This window comes from Pristiophorus japonicus, chromosome 17 (genome assembly GCF_044704955.1).
Source record: "Pristiophorus japonicus isolate sPriJap1 chromosome 17, sPriJap1.hap1, whole genome shotgun sequence".
Lineage (NCBI taxonomy): Eukaryota > Metazoa > Chordata > Chondrichthyes > Pristiophoridae > Pristiophorus > Pristiophorus japonicus.
In genome coordinates, this window is record NC_091993.1 from 51,462,666 (window position 1) to 51,481,640 (window position 18,975).

Consider the following 18,975-nt stretch of genomic DNA (forward strand, 5'->3'; position numbering starts at 1 on the left):
GGGCATTAAGGGTATTAAGGGTATTAAGGGTATTAAGTGCATTAAGGGCATTAAGGGTATTAAGGGTATTAAGGGCATTAAGGACATTCAGGGTATTAAGGGCATTAAGGGCATTCAGGGTATTAAGGGCATTAACGGTGTTAAGGGTATTAAGGGTATTAAGGGCATTAAAGGCATTAAGGATATTAAGGGTATTAAGGGCATTAAGGATATTTAGGGCATTAAGGACATTAAGGTTATTAAGGATATAATGGGCATTAAGGGCATTAAGGGTATTCAGGGTATTAAGGGCATTAAAGGTGTTAAGGGCATTAAGGGTATTAAGGGCATTAAGGGTATTAAGGATATTAAGGGAATTAAATGTGTTAAGGGTATTAAAGATATTATGGGCATTGAAGTTGTTAAGGTCATTAAGGGCATTAAGGGCATTAAGAGTATTAGAGGTGTTAAGGGTATTAAGGGTATTAAAGGCATTAAGAGTATTAAAGGCATTAAGGATATGAAGGGATGTTAAGGGCATTAAGGGCATTAACGGTATTAAGGACATTAACGGTGTTAAGGCTATTAATTGTATTAAGGGTATTAAGGGCATTAACGGTATTAAGGGCACTAAGGGCATTAAGGGTATTAAGGGAATTAAGGGTATTAAGGGTATTCAGGGTATTAAGTGCATTAAGGGTATTAAGGGTATTAAGGGTATTAAAGGCATTAAGGGTATTAAGGGCATTAAGGTTATTAAGGGCATTAAGGACATTAAGGTTATTAAGGATATAATGGGCATTAAGGGCATTAAGGGTATTCAGGGAATTAAGGTCATTAAAGGCATTAAGGATATTAAGGGCATTAAGGGTAATTAGGGCATTAAGGGCATTAAGGGCATTAATGGTATTAAGGTGATTAAAGGCATTAAGGATATTCAGGGTATTAAGGGTATTAAGGGTATTAAAGGCATGAAGGGCATGAACGGTATTAAGGGCACTAAGGGCATTAAGGGTATTAAGGGAATTAAGGGTATTAAGGGTATTAAGGGTATTAAGTGCATTCAGGGTATTAAGGGTATTAAGGGTATTAAAGGCATTAAGGGTATTAAGGGCATTAAGGTTATTAAGGGCATTAAGGACATTAAGGTTATTAAGGATATAATGGGCATTAAGGGCATTAAGGGTATTCAGGGAATTAAGGTCATTAAAGGCATTAAGGATATTAAGGGCATAAGGGTAATTAGGGCATCAAGGGCATTAAGGGCATTAATGGTATTAAGGTCATTAAAGGCATTAAGGATATTAAGGGTATTAAGGGCATTAAGGGTATTAATGGCATTAAAGGCATTAAGGGTATTTAGGGCATTAAGGGTATTAAGGGTATTAAGGGAATTAAGGCATTAAAGACATTAAGGGTATTAAGGGGATTAAGGGCATTCAGGGTATTAAGGGCATTAAGGGTATTAAGGGCATTAAGGGAATTAAGTGCATTAAAGTCATTAAGGGTATTAAGGGCATTAAAGGCATTAAGGGTATTAAGGGCATTAAGGATATTAAGGGCATCAAAGGCATTAAGGGAATTAAGGGAATTAAGGGCATTAAGGGTATTAAGGGTATAAAGGGTATGATGGGCATTAAAGGCATTGAGGGTATTAAGGATATTAAGGGAATTAAGGGTATTAAGGGCATTAAAGGCATTAAGGGTATTAAGAGTATTAAGGTCATTAAGGGTATTAAGGGCATTAAGGGTATTAAAGGCATTAAGGGCATGAACGGTATTAAGGGCACTTAGGGCATTAAGGGTATTAAGGGTATTAAGGGTATTAAGGGTATTAAGTGCATTAAGGGTATTAAGGGTATTAAAGGCATAAAGGGTATTAAGGGCATTAAGGTTATTAAGGGTATTAAGGGCATTCAGGGTATTGAAGGCATTAAGGGTATTAAGGGCATTAAGGGTATTAAGGCAATCAGGGTATTGAAGGCATTAAGGGCATTAAGGGTATTAAGGGCATTAAGGGCAATAAGGGTATTAAGGGCATTAAGGGTATTAAAGGCATTAAGAGCATTTAGGGTATTAAGGGCATTAAGGGTATAAAGGGCATTAAGGGCATTAAGGGCATTAAGGACATTAAGGTTATTAAGGATATAATGGGCATTAAGGGCATTAAGGGTATTCAGGGAATTAAGGTCATTAAAGGCATTAAGGATATTAAGGGCATGAAGGGTAATTAGGGCATTAAGGGCATTAAGGGCATTAATGGTATTAAGGTCATTAAAGGCATTAAGGATATTCAGGGTATTAAGGGTATTAAGGGTATTAAAGGCATTAAGGGCATGAACGGTATTAAGGGCACTAAGGGCATTAAGGGTATTAAGGGAATTAAGGGTATTAAGGGTATTAAGGGTATTAAGTGCATTAAGGGTATTAAGGGTATAAAGGGTATGATGGGCATTAAAGGCATTGAGGGTATTAAGGATATTAAGGGAAGTAAGGGTATTAAGGGCATTAAAGGCATTAAGGGTATTAAGAGTATTAAGGTCATTAAGGGTATTAAGGGCATTAAGGGTATTAAAGGCATTAAGGGTATTAAGGGCATTAAGGGTATTAAGGGCATTCAGGGTATTGAAGGCATTAAGGGCATTAAGGGTATTAAAGGCATAAAGGGTATTAAGGGCAATAAGGTTATTAAGGGTATTAAGGGCATTCAGGGTATTGAAGGCATTAAGGGTATTAAGGGCATTAAGGGTATTAAGGGCATTCAGGGTATTGAAGGCATTAAGGGCATTAAGGGTATTAAGGGTATTAAGGGCATTAAGGGCAATAAGGGTATTAAGGGCATTAAGGGTATTAAAGGCATTAAGAGCATTAAGGGTATTAAGGGCATTAAGGGCATTAAGGGCATTAAGGGCATTAAGGGCATTAAGGTTATTAAGGATATTATGGGCATTAAGGGCATTAAGGGTATTCAGGGAATTAAGGTCATTAAAGGCATTAAGGATATTAAGGGTAATTAGGGCATTAAGGGCATTAAGGGCATTAATGGTATTAAGGTCATTAAAGGCATTAAGGATATTCAGGGTATTAAGGGTATTAAGGGTATTAAAGGCATTAAGGGCATGAACGGTATTAAGGGCACTAAGGGCATTAAGGGTATTAAGGGAATTAAGGGTATTAAGGGTATTAAGGGTATTAAGTGCATTAAGGGTATTAAGGGTATTAAGGGTATTAAAGGCATTAAGGGTATTAAGGGCATTAAAGGCATTAAGGTTATTAAGGGCATTAAGGACATTAAGGTTATTAAGGATCTAATGGGCATTAAGGGCATTAAGGGTATTCAGGGAATTAAGGTCATTAAAGGCATTAAGGATATTAAGGGCATTAAGGGTAATTAGGGCATTAAGGGCATTAAGGGCATTAATGGTATTAAGGTCATTAAAGGCATTAATGATATTAAGGGTATTAAGGGTATTAATGGCATTAAAGGCATTAAGGGTGTTTAGGGCATTAAGGGTATTAAGGGTATTAAGGGAATTGAGGCATTAAAGACATTAAGGGTATTAAGGGTATAAAGGGTATGATGGGCATTAAAGGCATTGAGGGTATTAAGGATATTAAGGGAATTAAGGGTATTAATGGCATTAAGGGTATTAAGGGTATTAAGGGTATTAAGGGCATTAAGGGTATTAAGGGCATTCAGGGTATTGAAGGCATTAAGGGTATTAAGGGCATTAAGGGTATTAAGGGCATTCAGGGTATTGAAGGCATTAAGGGCATTAACGGTATTAAGGGTATTAAGGGCATTAAGGGTATTAATGGTATTAAGGGTATTAAGGGCATTAAGGGTATTAAGGGCATTCAGGGTACTGAAGGCATTAAGGGTATTAAGGGCATTAAGGGTATTAAGGGCATTCAGGGTATTGAAGGCATTAAGGGCATTAAGGGTATTAAGGGCATTAAGGGCAATAAGGGTATTAAGGGTATTAAGGGTATTAAAGGCATTAAGAGCATTAAGGGTATTAAGGGCATTAAGGGTATAAAGGGTATTGAGGGCATTAAGGGCATTAAGGGTATTAAGGGTATTAAGTGCATTAAGGGTATTAAGGGTATTAAGGGTATTAAAGGCATTAAGGGTATTAAGGGCATTAAGGTTATTAAGGGTATTAAGGGCATTCAGGGTATTGAAGGCATTAAGGGTATTAAGGGTATTAAGGGTATTAAGGGCATTCAGGGTATTGAAGGCATTAAGGGCATTAAGGGTATTAAGGGCATTAAGGGCAATAAGGGTATTAAGGGCATTAAGGGTATTAAAGGCATTAAGGGCATTAAGGGTATTAAGGGTATTAAGGGTATTAAGGGTATTAAAGGCATTAAGAGCATTAAGGGTATTAAGGGCATTAAGGGTATAAAGGGTATTGAGGGCATTAAGGGCATTAAGGGTATTAAGGGTATTAAGTGCATTAAGGGTATTAAGGGTATTAAGGGTATTAAAGGCATTAAGGGTATTAAGGGCATTAAGGTTATTAAGGGTATTAAGGGCATTCAGGGTATTGAAGGCATTAAGGGTATTAAGGGTATTAAGGGTATTAAGGGCATTCAGGGTATTGAAGGCATTAAGGGCATTAAGGGTATTAAGGGCATTAAGGGCAATAAGGGTATTAAGGGCATTAAGGGTATTAAAGGCATTAAGAGCATTAAGGGTATTAAGGGCATTAAGGGTATAAAGGGCATTAAGGGCATTAAGGGCATTAAGGACATTAAGGTTATTAAGGATATAATGGGCATTAAGGGCATTAAGGGCATTAATGGTATTAAGGTCATTAAAGGCATTAAGGATATTCAGGGTATTAAGGGTATTAAGGGTATTAAAGGCATTAAGGGCATGAACGGTATTAAGGGCACTAAGGGCATTAAGGGTATTAAGGGAATTAAGGGTATTAAGGGTATTAAGGGTATTAAGTGCATTAAGGGTATTAAGGGTATTAAGGGCATCAAAGGCATTAAGGGAATTAAGTGCATTAAGGGTATTAAGGGCATCAAAGGCATTAAGGGAATTAAGGGAATTAAGGGCATTAAGGGTATTAAGGGTATAAAGGGTATGATGGGCATTAAAGGCATTGAGGGTATTAAGGATATTAAGGGAATTAAGGGTATTAAGGGCATTAAAGGCATTAAGGGTATTAAGAGTATTAAGGTCATTAAGGGTATTAAGGGCATTAAGGGTATTAAAGGCATTAAGGGTATTAAGGGCATTAAGGGTATTAAGGGCATTCAGGGTATTGAAGGCATTAAGGGCATTAAGGGTATTAAAGGCATAAAGGGTATTAAGGGTATTAAGGTTATTAAGGGTATTAAGGGCATTCAGGGTATTGAAGGCATTAAGGGTATTAAGGGCATTAAGGGTATTAAGGGCATTCAGGGTATTGAAGGCATTAAGGGCATTAAGGGTATTAAGGGCATTAAGGGCAATCAGGGTATTAAGGGCATTAAGGGTATAAAAGGCATTAAGAGCATTAAGGGTATTAAGGGCATTAAGGGTATAAAGGGCATTAAGGGCATTAAGGGCATTAAGGTTATTAAGGATATAATGGGCATTAAGGGCATTAAGGGTATTCAGGGAATTAAGGTCATTAAAGGCATTAAGGATATTAAGGGTAATTAGGGCATTAAGGGCATTAAGGGCATTAATGGTATTAAGGTCATTAAAGGCATTAAGGATATTCAGGGTATTAAGGGTATTAAGGGTATTAAAGGCATTAAGGGCATGAACGGTATTAAGGGCACTAAGGGCATTAAGGGTATTAAGGGAATTAAGGGTATTAAGGGTATTAAGGGTATTAAGTGCATTAAGGGTATTAAGGGTATTAAGGGTATTAAAGGCATTAAGGGTATTAAGGGCATTAAGGTTATTAAGGGCATTAAGGACATTAAGGTTATTAAGGATCTAATGGGCATTAAGGGCATTAAGGGTATTCAGGGAATTAAGGTCATTAAAGGCATTAAGGATATTAAGGGCATTAAGGGTAATTAGGGCATTAAGGGCATTAAGGGCATTAATGGTATTAAGGTCATTAAAGGCATTAATGATATTAAGGGTATTAAGGGTATTAATGGCATTAAAGGCATTAAGGGTGTTTAGGGCATTAAGGGTATTAAGGGTATTAAGGGAATTAAGGCATTAAAGACATTAAGGGTATTAAGGGTATAAAGGGTATGATGGGCATTAAAGGCATTGAGGGTATTAAGGATATTAAGGGAATTAAGGGTATTAAGGGCATTAAGGGTATTAAGGGTATTAAGGGCATTAAGGGTATTAAGGGCATTCAGGGTATTGAAGGCATTAAGGGTATTAAGGGCATTAAGGGTATTAAGGGCATTCAGGGTATTGAAGGCATTAAGGGCATTAACGGTATTAAGGGTATTAAGGGCATTAAGGGTATTAATGGTATTAAGGGTATTAAGGGCATTAAGGGTATTAAGGGCATTCAGGGTATTGAAGGCATCAAGGGTATTAAGGGCATTAAGGGTATTAAGGGCATTCAGGGTATTGAAGGCATTAAGGGCATTAAGGGTATTAAGGGCATTAAGGGCAATAAGGGTATTAAGGGTATTAAGGGTATTAAAGGCATTAAGAGCATTAAGGGTATTAAGGGCATTAAGGGTATAAAGGGTATTGAGGGCATTAAGGGTATTAAGGGTATTAAGTGCATTAAGGGTATTAAGGGTATTAAGGGTATTAAAGGCATAAAGGGTATTAAGGGCATTAAGGTTATTAAGGGTATTAAGGGCATTCAGGGTATTGAAGGCATTAAGGGTATTAAGGGTATTAAGGGTATTAAGGGCATTCAGGGTATTGAAGGCATTAAGGGCATTAAGGGTATTAAGGGCATTAAGGGCAATAAGGGTATTAAGGGCATTAAGGGTATTAAAGGCATTAAGAGCATTAAGGGTATTAAGGGCATTAAGGGTATAAAGGGCATTAAGGGCATTAAGGGCATTAAGGACATTAAGGTTATTAAGGATATAATGGGCATTAAGGGCATTAAGGGCATTAATGGTATTAAGGTCATTAAAGGCATTAAGGATATTCAGGGTATTAAGGGTATTAAGGGTATTAAAGGCATTAAGGGCATGAACGGTATTAAGGGCACTAAGGGCATTAAGGGTATTAAGGGAATTAAGGGTATTAAGGGTATTAAGGGTATTAAGTGCATTAAGGGTATTAAGGGTATTAAGGGCATCAAAGGCATTAAGGGAATTAAGTGCATTAAGGGTATTAAGGGCATCAAAGGCATTAAGGGAATTAAGGGAATTAAGGGCATTAAGGGTATTAAGGGTATAAAGGGTATGATGGGCATTAAAGGCATTGAGGGTATTAAGGATATTAAGGGAATTAAGGGTATTAAGGGCATTAAAGGCATTAAGGGTATTAAGAGTATTAAGGTCATTAAGGGTATTAAGGGCATTAAGGGTATTAAAGGCATTAAGGGTATTAAGGGCATTAAGGGTATTAAGGGCATTCAGGGTATTGAAGGCATTAAGGGTATTAAGGGCATTAACGGTGTTAAGGGTATTAAGGGTATTAAGGGCATTAAATGCATTAAGGATATTAAGGGTATTAAGGGCATTAAGGATATTTAGGGCATTAAGGACATTAAGGTTATTAAGGATATAATGGGCATTAAGGGCATTAAGGGTATTCAGGGTATTAAGGGTCATTAAAGGTGTTAAGGGCATTCAGGGTATTAAGGGCATTAAGGGTATTAAGGATATTAAGGGAATTAAATGTGTTAAGGGTATTAAGGATATTATGGGCATTGAAGTTGTTAAGGGCATTAAGGGCATTAAGAGTATTAGAGATGTTAAGGGTATTAAGGGTATTAAAGGCATTAAGAGTATTAAAGGCATTAAGGGTATGAAGGGATGTTAAGGGCATTAAGGGCATTAACGGTATTAAGGGCATTAACGGTGTTAAGGCTATTAATTGTATTAAGGGCATTAAGGATATTAAGGGTATTAAGTGTATTAAAGGCATTTAGGGCATGAACGGTATTAAGGGCACTAAGGGCATTAAGAGTATTAAGGGAATTAAGGGTATTAAGGGTATTCAGGGTATTAAGTGCATTAAGGGTATTAAGGGTATTAAGGGTATTAAAGGCATTAAGGGTATTAAGGGCATTAAGGTTATTAAGGGCATTAAGGTTATTAAGGATATAATGGGCATTAAGGGCATTAAGGGTATTCAGGGAATTAAGGTCATTAAAGGCATTAAGGATATTAAGGGCATTAAGGGTAATTAGGGCATTAAGGGCATTAAGGGCATTAATGGTATTAAGGTCATTAAAGGCATTAAGGATATTAAGGGTATTAAGGGTATTAAGTGTATTAAAGGCATTAAGGGCATGAACGGTATTAAGGGCACTTAGGGCATTAAGGGTATTAAGGGTATTAAGGGTATTAAGGGTATTAAGTGTATTAAGGGTATTCAGGGTATTAAAGGCATAAAGGGTATTAAGGGCATTAAGGTTATTAAGGGTATTAAGGGCATTCAGGGTATTGAAGGCATTAAGGGTATTAAGGGCATTAAGGGTATTAAGGGCATTCAGGGTATTGAAGGCATTAAGGGCATTAAGGGTATTAAGGGCATTAAGGGCAATAAGGGTATTAAGGGCATTAAGGGTATTAAAGGCATTAAGAGCATTAAGGGTATTAAGGGCATTAAGGGTATAAAGGGCATTAAGGGCATTAAGGGCATTAAGGACATTAAGGTTATTAAGGATATAATGGGCATTAAGGGCATTAAGGGTATTCAGGGAATTAAGGTCATTAAAGGCATTAAGGATATTAAGGGTAATTAGGGCATTAAGGGCATTAAGGGCATTAATGGTATTAAGGTCATTAAAGGCATTAAGGATATTCAGGGTATTAAGGGTATTAAGGGTATTAAAGGCATTAAGGGCATGAACGGTATTAAGGGCACTAAGGGCATTAAGGGTATTAAGGGAATTAAGGGTATTAAGGGTATTAAGGGTATTAAGTGCATTAAGGGTATTAAGGGTATTAAGGGTATTAAAGGCATTAAGGGTATTAAGGGCATTAAGGTTATTAAGGGCATTAAGGACATTAAGGTTATTAAGGATATAATGGGCATTAAGGGCATTAAGGGTATTAAGGGCATTAAGGACATTAAGGTTATTAAGGATATAATGGGCATTAAGGGCATTAAGGGTATTCAGGGAATTAAGGTCATTAAAGGCATTAAGGATATTAAGGGCATTAAGGGTAATTAGGGCATTAAGGGCATTAAGCGCATTAATGGTATTAAGGTCATTAAAGGCATTAAGGATATTAAGGGTATTAAGGGTATTAATGGCATTAAAGGCATTAAGGGTGTTTAGGGCATTAAGGGTATTAAGGGTATTAAGGGAATTAAGGCATTAAAGACATTAAGGGTATTAAGGGTATAAAGGGTATGATGGGCATTAAAGGCATTGAGGTTATTAAGGATATTAAGGGAATTAAGGGCATTAAGGGCATTAAGGGTATTAAGGGTATTAAGGGCATTAAGGGTATTAAGGGCATTCAGGGTATTGAAGGCATTAAGGGTATTAAGGGCATTAAGGGTATTAAGGGCATTCAGGGTATTGAAGGCATTAAGGGCATTAACGGTATTAAGGGTATTAAGGGCATTAAGGGTATTAAGGGTATTAAGGGTATTAAGGGCATTAAGGGTATTAAGGGCATTCAGGGTATTGAAGGCATTAAGGGCAATAAGGGTATTAAGGGCATTAAGGGTATTAAAGGCATTAAGAGCATTAAGGGTATTAAGGGCATTAAGGGTATAAAGGGCATTAAGGGCATTAAGGACATTAAGGTTATTAAGGATATAATGGGCATTAAGGGCATTAAGGGTATTCAGGGAATTAAGGTCATTAAAGGCATTAAGGATATTAAGGGCATTAAGGGTAATTAGGGCATTAAGGGCATTAAGGGCATTAATGGTATTAAGGTCATTAAAGGCATTAAGGGTATTAAGGGCATTAAGGGTATTAAGGGCATTCAGGGTATTAAGGGTATTAAGGGCATTAAGGGTATTAAGGGTATTAAGGGTATTAAGGGCATTAAGGGTATTAAGGGCATTCAGGGTATTGAAGGCATTAAGGGCATTAAGGGTATTAAGGGCATTAAGGGCAATAAGGGTATTAAGGGCATTAAGGGTATTAAAGGCATTAAGAGCATTAAGGGTATTAAGGGCATTAAGGGTATAAAGGGCATTAAGGGCATTAAGGACATTAAGGTTATTAAGGATATAATGGGCATTAAGGGCATTAAGGGTATTCAGGGAATTAAGGTCATTAAAGGCATTAAGGATATTAAGGGCATTAAGGGTAATTAGGGCATTAAGGGCATTAAGGGCATTAATGGTATTAAGGTCATTAAAGGCATTAATGATATTAAGGGTATTAAGGGTATTAATGGCATTAAAGGCATTAAGGGTGTTTAGGGCATTAAGGGTATTAAGGGTATTAAGGGAATTAAGGCATTAAAGACATTAAGGGTATTAAGGGTATAAAGGGTATGATGGGCATTAAAGGCATTGAGGGTATTAAGGATATTAAGGGAATTAAGGGTATTAAGGGCATTAAAGGCATTAAGGTCATTAAAGGCATTAATGATATTAAGGGAATTAAGGGTATTAAGGGCATTAAGGGTATTAAGGGTATTAAGGGTATTAAGGGCATTAAGGGTATTAAGGGTATTAAGGGTATTAAGGGCATTAAGGGTATTAAGGGCATTCAGGGTATTGAAGGCATTAAGGGCAATAAGGGTATTAAGGGCATTAAGGGTATTAAAGGCATTAAGAGCATTAAGGGTATTAAGGGTATTAAGGGCATTAAGGGTATTAAAGGCATTAAGGGTATTAAGGGCATTAAGGGCAATAAGGGTATGAAGGGCATTAAAGGGATTAAGGGCATTAAGGGCATTAAGGGCATTAATGGTATTAAGGTCATTAAAGGCATTAAGGGTATTAAGGGCATTAAGGGTATTAAGGGCATTCAGGGTATTAAGGGTATTAAGGGCATTAAGGGTATTAAGGGTATTAAGGGTATTAAGGGCATTAAGGGTATTAAGGGCATTCAGGGTATTGAAGGCATTAAGGGCATTAAGGGTATTAAGGGCATTAAGGGCAATAAGGGTATTAAGGGCATTAAGGGTATTAAAGGCATTAAGAGCATTAAGGGTATTAAGGGCATTAAGGGTATAAAGGGCATTAAGGGCATTAAGGACATTAAGGTTATTAAGGATATAATGGGCATTAAGGGCATTAAGGGTATTCAGGGAATTAAGGTCATTAAAGACATTAAGGATATTAAGGGCATTAAGGGTAATTAGGGCATTAAGGGCATTAAGGGCATTAATGGTATTAAGGTCATTAAAGGCATTAATGATATTAAGGGTATTAAGGGTATTAATGGCATTAAAGGCATTAAGGGTGTTTAGGGCATTAAGGGTATTAAGGGTATTAAGGGAATTAAGGCATTAAAGACATTAAGGGTATTAAGGGTATAAAGGGTATGATGGGCATTAAAGGCATTGAGGGTATTAAGGATATTAAGGGAATTAAGGGTATTAAGGGCATTAAGGGTATTAAGGGTATTAAGGGTATTAAGGGCATTAAGGGTATTAAGGGCATTCAGGGTATTGAAGGCATTAAGGGTATTAAGGGCATTAAGGGTATTAAGGGCATTCAGGGTATTGAAGGCATTAAGGGCATTAACGGTATTAAGGGTATTAAGGGCATTAAGGGTATTAATGGTATTAAGGGTATTAAGGGCATTAAGGGTATTAAGGGCATTCAGGGTATTGAAGGCATTAAGGGTATTAAGGGCATTAAGGGTATTAAGGGCATTCAGGGTATTGAAGGCATTAAGGGCATTAAGGGTATTAAGGGCATTAAGGGCAATAAGGGTATTAAGGGCATTAAGGGTATTAAAGGCATTAAGAGCATTAAGGGTATTAAGGGCATTAAGGGTATAAAGGGCATTAAGGGCATTAAGGGTATTAAGGGTATTAAGGGTATTAAGGGTATTAAGTGCATTAAGGGTATTAAGGGTATTAAGGGTATTAAAGGCATAAAGGGTATTAAGGGCATTAAGGTTATTAAGGGTATTAAGGGCATTCAGGGTATTGAAGGCATTAAGGGTATTAAGGGTATTAAGGGTATTAAGGGCATTCAGGGTATTGAAGGCATTAAGGGCATTAAGGGTATTAAGGGCATTAAGGGCAATAAGGGTATTAAGGGCATTAAGGGTATTAAAGGCATTAAGAGCATTAAGGGTATTAAGGGCATTAAGGGTATAAAGGGCATTAAGGGCATTAAGGGTATTAAGGGTATTAAGGGTATTAAGGGTATTAAGTGCATTAAGGGTATTAAGGGTATTAAGGGTATTAAAGGCATAAAGGGTATTAAGGGCATTAAGGTTATTAAGGGTATTAAGGGCATTCAGGGTATTGAAGGCATTAAGGGTATTAAGGGCATTAACGGTGTTAAGGGTATTAAGGGTATTAAGCGCATTAAAGGCATTAAGGATATTAAGGGTATTAAGGGCATTAAGGATATTTAGGGCATTAAGGACATTAAGGACATTAAGGTTATTAAGGATATAATGGTCATTAAGGGCATTAAGGGTATTCAGGGTATTAAGGGTCATTAAAGGTGTTAAGGGCATTAAGGGTATTAAGGGCATTAAGGGTATTAAGGATATTAAGGGAATTAAATGTGTTAAGGGTATTAAGGATATTATGGGCATTGAAGTTGTTAAGGGCATTAAGGGCATTAAGAGTATTAGAGGTGTTAAGGGTATTAAGGGTATTAAAGGCATTAAGAGTATTAAAGGCATTAAGGGTATGAAGGGATGTTAAGGGCATTAAGGGCATTAACGGTATTAAGGGCATTAACGGTGTTAAGGCTATTAATTGTATTAAGGGCATTAAGGGTATTAAGGGTATTAAGTGTATTAAAGGCATTAAGGGCATGAACGGTATTAAGGGCACTAAGGGCATTAAGAGTATTAAGGGAATTAAGGGTATTAAGGGTATTCAGGGTATTAAGTGCATTAAGGGTATTAAGGGTATTAAGGGTATTAAAGGCATTAAGGGTATTAAGGGCATTAAGGTTATTAAGGGCATTAAGGTTATTAAGGATATAATGGGCATTAAGGGCATTAAGGGTATTCAGGGAATTAAGGTCATTAAAGGCATTAAGGATATTAAGGGCATTAAGGGTAATTAGGGCATTAAGGGCATTAAGGGCATTAAGGGCATTAATGGTATTAAGGTCATTAAAGGCATTAAGGATATTAAGGGTATTAAGGGTATTAAGTGTATTAAAGGCATTAAGGGCATGAACGGTATTAAGGGCACTTAGGGCATTAAGGGTATTAAGGGTATTAAGTGTATTAAGTGCATTAAGGGTATTAAGGGTATTAAGGGTATTAAAGGCATAAAGGGTATTAAGGGCATAAAGGGTATTAAGGGTATTAAGGGCATTCAGGGTATTGAAGGCATTAAGGGTATTAAGGGCATTAAGGGTATTAAGGGCATTCAGGGTATTGAAGGCATTAAGGGCATTAAGGGTATTAAGGGCATTAAGGGCAATAAGGGTATTAAGGGCATTAAGGGTATTAAAGGCATTAAGAGCATTAAGGGTATTAAGGGCATTAAGGGTATAAAGGGCATTAAGGGCATTAAGGGCATTAAGGGCATTAAGGACATTAAGGTTATTAAGGATATAATGGGCATTAAGGGCATTAAGGGTATTCAGGGAATTAAGGTCATTAAAGGCATTAAGGATATTAAGGGTAATTAGGGCATTAAGGGCATTAAGGGCATTAATGGTATTAAGGTCATTAAAGGCATTAAGGATATTCAGGGTATTAAGGGTATTAAGGGTATTAAAGGCATTAAGGGCATGAACGGTATTAAGGGCACTAAGGGCATTAAGGGTATTAAGGGAATTAAGGGTATTAAGGGTATTAAGGGTATTAAGTGCATTAAGGGTTTTAAGGGTATTAAGGGTATTAAAGGCATTAAGGGTATTAAGGGCATTAAGGTTATTAAGGGCATTAAGGACATTAAGGTTATTAAGGATATAATGGGCATTAAGGGCATTAAGGGTATTCAGGGAATTAAGGTCATTAAAGGCATTAAAGATATTAAGGGCATTAAGGGTAATTAGGGCATTAAGGGCATTAAGGGCATTAATGGTATTAAGGTCATTAAAGGCATTAAGGATATTAAAGGTATTAAGGGTATTAATGGCATTAAAGGCATTAAGGGTGTTTAGGGCATTAAGGGTATTAAGGGTATTAAGGGAATTAAGGCATTAAAGACATTAAGGGTATTAAGGGTATAAAGGGTATGATGGGCATTAAAGGCATTGAGGTTATTAAGGATATTAAGGGAATTAAGGGTATTAAGGGCATTAAGGGTATTAAGGGTATTAAGGGTATTAAGGGCATTCAGGGTATTGAAGGCATTAAGGGTATTAAGGGCATTAAGGGTATTAAGGGCATTCAGGGTATTGAAGGCATTAAGGGCATTAACGGTATTAAGGGTATTAAGGGCATTAAGGGTATTAAGGGTATTAAGGGTATTAAGGGCATTAAGGGTATTAAGGGCATTCAGGGTATTGAAGGCATTAAGGGTATTAAGGGCATTAAGGGTATTAAGGGCATTCAGGGTATTGAAGGCATTAAGGGCATTAAGGGTATTAAGGGCATTAAGGGCAATAAGGGTATTAAGGGCATTAAGGGTATTAAAGGCATTAAGAGCATTAAGGGTATTAAGGGCATTAAGGGTATAAAGGGCATTAAGGGCATTAAGGGCATTAAGGACATTAAGGTTATTAAGGATATAATGGGCATTAAGGGCATTAAGGGTATTCAGGGAATTAAGGTCATTAAAGGCATTAAGGATATTAAGGGCATTAAGGGTAATTAGGGCATTAAGGGCATTAAGGGCATTAATGGTATTAAGGTCATTAAAGGCATTAAGGATAGTCAGGGTATTAAGGGTATTAAGGGTATTAAAGGCATTAAGGGCATGAACGGTATTAAGGGCACTAAGGGCATTAAGGGTATTAAGGGTATTAAGGGTATTAAGGGTATTAAGGGTATTAAAGGCATTAAGGGTATTAAGGGCATTAAGGTTATTAAGGGCATTAAGGACATTAAGGTTATTAAGGATATAATGGGCATTAAGGGCATTAAGGGTATTCAGGGAATTAAGGTCATTAAAGGCATTAAGGATATTAAGGGCATTAAGGGTAATTAGGGCATTAAGGGCATTAAGGGCATTAATGGTATTAAGGTCATTAAAGGCATTAAGGATATTAAGGGTATTAAGGGTATTAAGGGTATTAATGGCATTAAAGGCATTAAGGGTATATAGGGCATTAAGGGTATTAAGGGTATTAAGGGAATTAAGGCATTAAAGACATTAAGGGTATTAAGGGTATTAAGGGCATTAAGGGTATTAAGGGCATTAAGGGTATTAAGGGCATTAAGGGAATTAAGTGCATTAAAGTCATTAAGGGTATTAAGGGCATTAAAGGCATTAAGGGTATTAAGGGCATTAAGGATATTAAGGGCATCAAAGGCATTAAGGGAATTAAGGGAATTAAGGGCATTAAGGGTATTAAGGGTATAAAGGGTATGATGGGCATTAAAGGCATTGAGGGTATTAAGGATATTAAGGGAATTAAGGGTATTAAGGGCATTAAAGGCATTAAGGGTATTAAGAGTATTAAGGTCATTAAGGGTATTAAGGGCATTAAGGGTATTAAAGACATTAAGGGTATTAAGGGCATTAAGGGTATTAAGGGCATTCAGGGTATTGAAGGCATTAAGGGTATTAAGGGCATTAACGGTGTTAAGGGTATTAAGGGTATTAAGGGCATTAAAGGCATTAAGGATATTAAGGGTATTAAGGGCATTAAGGATATTTAGGGCATTAAGGACATTAAGGTTATTAAGGATATAATGGGCATTAAGGGCATTAAGGGTATTCAGGGTATTAAGGTCATTAAAGGCATTAAGGATATTAAGGGCATTAAGTGTAATTAGGGCATTAAGGGCATTAATGGTATTAAGGTCATTAAAGACATTAAGGATATTAAGGGTATTAAGGGTATTAAGGGTATTAATGGCATTAAAGGCATTAAGGGTATTTAGGGCATTAAGGGTATTAAGGGTATTAAGGGAATTAAGGCATTAAAGGCATTAAGGGTATTAAGGGGATTAAGGGCATTAAGGGTATTAAGGGCATTAAGGGTATTAAGGGCATTATGGGAATTAAGTGCATTAAAGTCATTAAGGGTATTAAGGGCATTAAAGGCATTAAGGGTATTAAGGATATTAAGGGCATTAAGGATATTAAGGGTATCAAAGGCATTAAGGGAATTAAGGGAATTAAGGGCATTAAGGGTATTAAGGGTCTCAAGGGTATGATGGGCATTAAGGGTATTAAGGGTATTAAGGATATTAAGGGAATTAAGGGTATTAAGGGCATTAAAGGCATTAAGGGTATTAAGAGTATTAAGGTCATTAAGGGTATTAAGGGCATTAAGAGTATTAAAGGCATTAAGGGTATTAAGGGCATTAAGGGTATTAAGGGCATTCAGGGTATTGAAGGCATTAAGGGTATTAAGGGCATTTAGGGTATTAAGGGCATTAAGGGCAATAAGGGTATTAAGGGCATTAAAGGAATTAAGGGCATTAAGGGTATTAAGGGTATTAAGGGTATTAAGGGTATTAAGGGTATTAAAGGTATTAAGGGCATTAAAGGCAATAAGGGTGTTAAGGTCATTAAGGGTATTAAAGGCATTAAGAGCATTAAGGGTATTAAGGGCATTAAGGGAATTAAGGGCATTAAGGGTATTAAGGGCATTAAGGGCATTAAGGGTATTAAGGGCATTAAGGGCATTAGGGGTATTAAAGGCATTAAGGGCATTAAAGGTATTAAGGACATTAAGGGCATTAAGGGTATTAAGGGCATTAAGGGCATTAAGGGTATTAAGGGTATAAAGGGTATGATGGGCATTAAAGGCATTGAGGGTATTAAGGGTTTAAAGGGTATGATGGGCATTAAAGGGATTGAGGGTATTAAGGATATTAAGGGAATTAAGGGTATTAAGGGCATTAAAGGCATTAAGGGCATTAACGGTGTTAAGGGTATTAAGGGCATTAAGGGTATTAAGGGTATTAAGGGTATTAAGGGCATTAAGGGTATTAAGGGCATTCAGGGTATTGAAGGCATTAAGGGTATTAAGGGCATTAAGGGTATTAAGGGCATTCAGGGTATTGAAGGCATTAAGGGTATTAAGGGCATTTAGGGTATTAAGGGCAATAAGGGTATTAAGGGCATTAAAGGCATTAAGGGCATTAAGGGTATTAAGGGCATTAAGGGCAATAAGGGTATTAAGGGCATTAAGGGTATTAAAGGCATTAAGAGCATTAAGGGTATTAAGGGCATTAAGGGTATAAAGGGCATTAAGGGCATTAAGGGCATTAATGGTATTAAGGTCATTAAAGGCATTAAGGATATTAAGGGTATTAAGGGTATTAAGGGTATTAATGGCATTAAAGGCATTAAGGGTATTTAGGGCATTAAGGGTATTAAGGGTATTAAGGGAATTAAGGCATTAAAGGCATTAAGGGTATTAAGGGGATTATGGGCATTAAGGGTATTAAGGGCATTAAGGGTATTAAGGGCATTATGGGAATTAAGTGCATTAAAGTCATTAAGGGTATTAAGGGCATTAAAGGCATTAAGGGTATTAAGGGCATTAAGGATATTAAGGGCATCAAAGGCATTAAGGGAATTAAGGGAATTAAGGGCATTAAGGGTATTAAGGGTATTAAGGGTATGATGGGCATTAAAGGCATTGAGGGTATTAAGGATATTAAGGGAATTAAGAGTATTAAGGTCATTAAAGGCATTAAGGGTATTAAGAGTATTCAGGTCATTAAGGGTATTAAGGGCATTAAGGGTATTAGGGGCATTCAGGGTATTGAAGGCATTAAGGGTATTAAGGGCATTTAGGGTATTAAGGGCATTAAGGGCAATAAGGGTATTAAGGGCATTAAAGGCATTAAGGGCATTAAGGGTATTAAGGGTATTAAGGACATTAAGGGTATTAAGGGTATTAAGGGCATTAAGGGTATTAAGGGCATTAAGGGTATTAAGGGTATAAAGGGTATGATGGGCATTAAAGGCATTGAGGGTATTAAGGGTATAAAGGGTATGATGGGCATTAAAGGCATTGAGGGTATTAAGGGTATTAAGGGCATTAAGGGTATTAAGGGTATTAAGGGTATTAAGGGCATTAAGGGTATTAAGGGCATTCAGGGTATTGAAGGCATTAAGGGTATTAAGGGCATTAAGGGTATTAAGGGCATTCAGGGTATTGAAGGCATTAAGGGCATTAAGGGTATTAAGGGCATTAAGGGCAATAAGGGTATTAAGGGCATTAAGGGTATTAAAGGCATTAAGAGCATTAAGGGTATTAAGGGCATTAAGGGTATAAAGGGCATTAAGGGCATTAAGGGCATTAAGGACATTAAGGTTATTAAGGATATAATGGGCATTAAGGGCATTAAGGGTATTCAGGGAATTAAGGTCATTAAAGGCATTAAGGATATTAAGGGCATTAAGGGTAATTAGGGCATTAAGGGCATTAAGGGCATTAATAGTATTAAGGTCATTAAAGGCATTAAGGATAGTCAGGGTATTAAGGGTATTAAGGGTATTAAAGGCATTAAGGGCATGAACGGTATTAAGGGCACTAAGGGCATTAAGGGTATTAAGGGTATTAAGGGTATTAAGGGTATTAAAGGCATTAAGGGTATTAAGGGCATTAAGGTTATTAAGGGCATTAAGGACATTAAGGTTATTAAGGATATAATGGGCATTAAGGGCATTAAGGGTATTCAG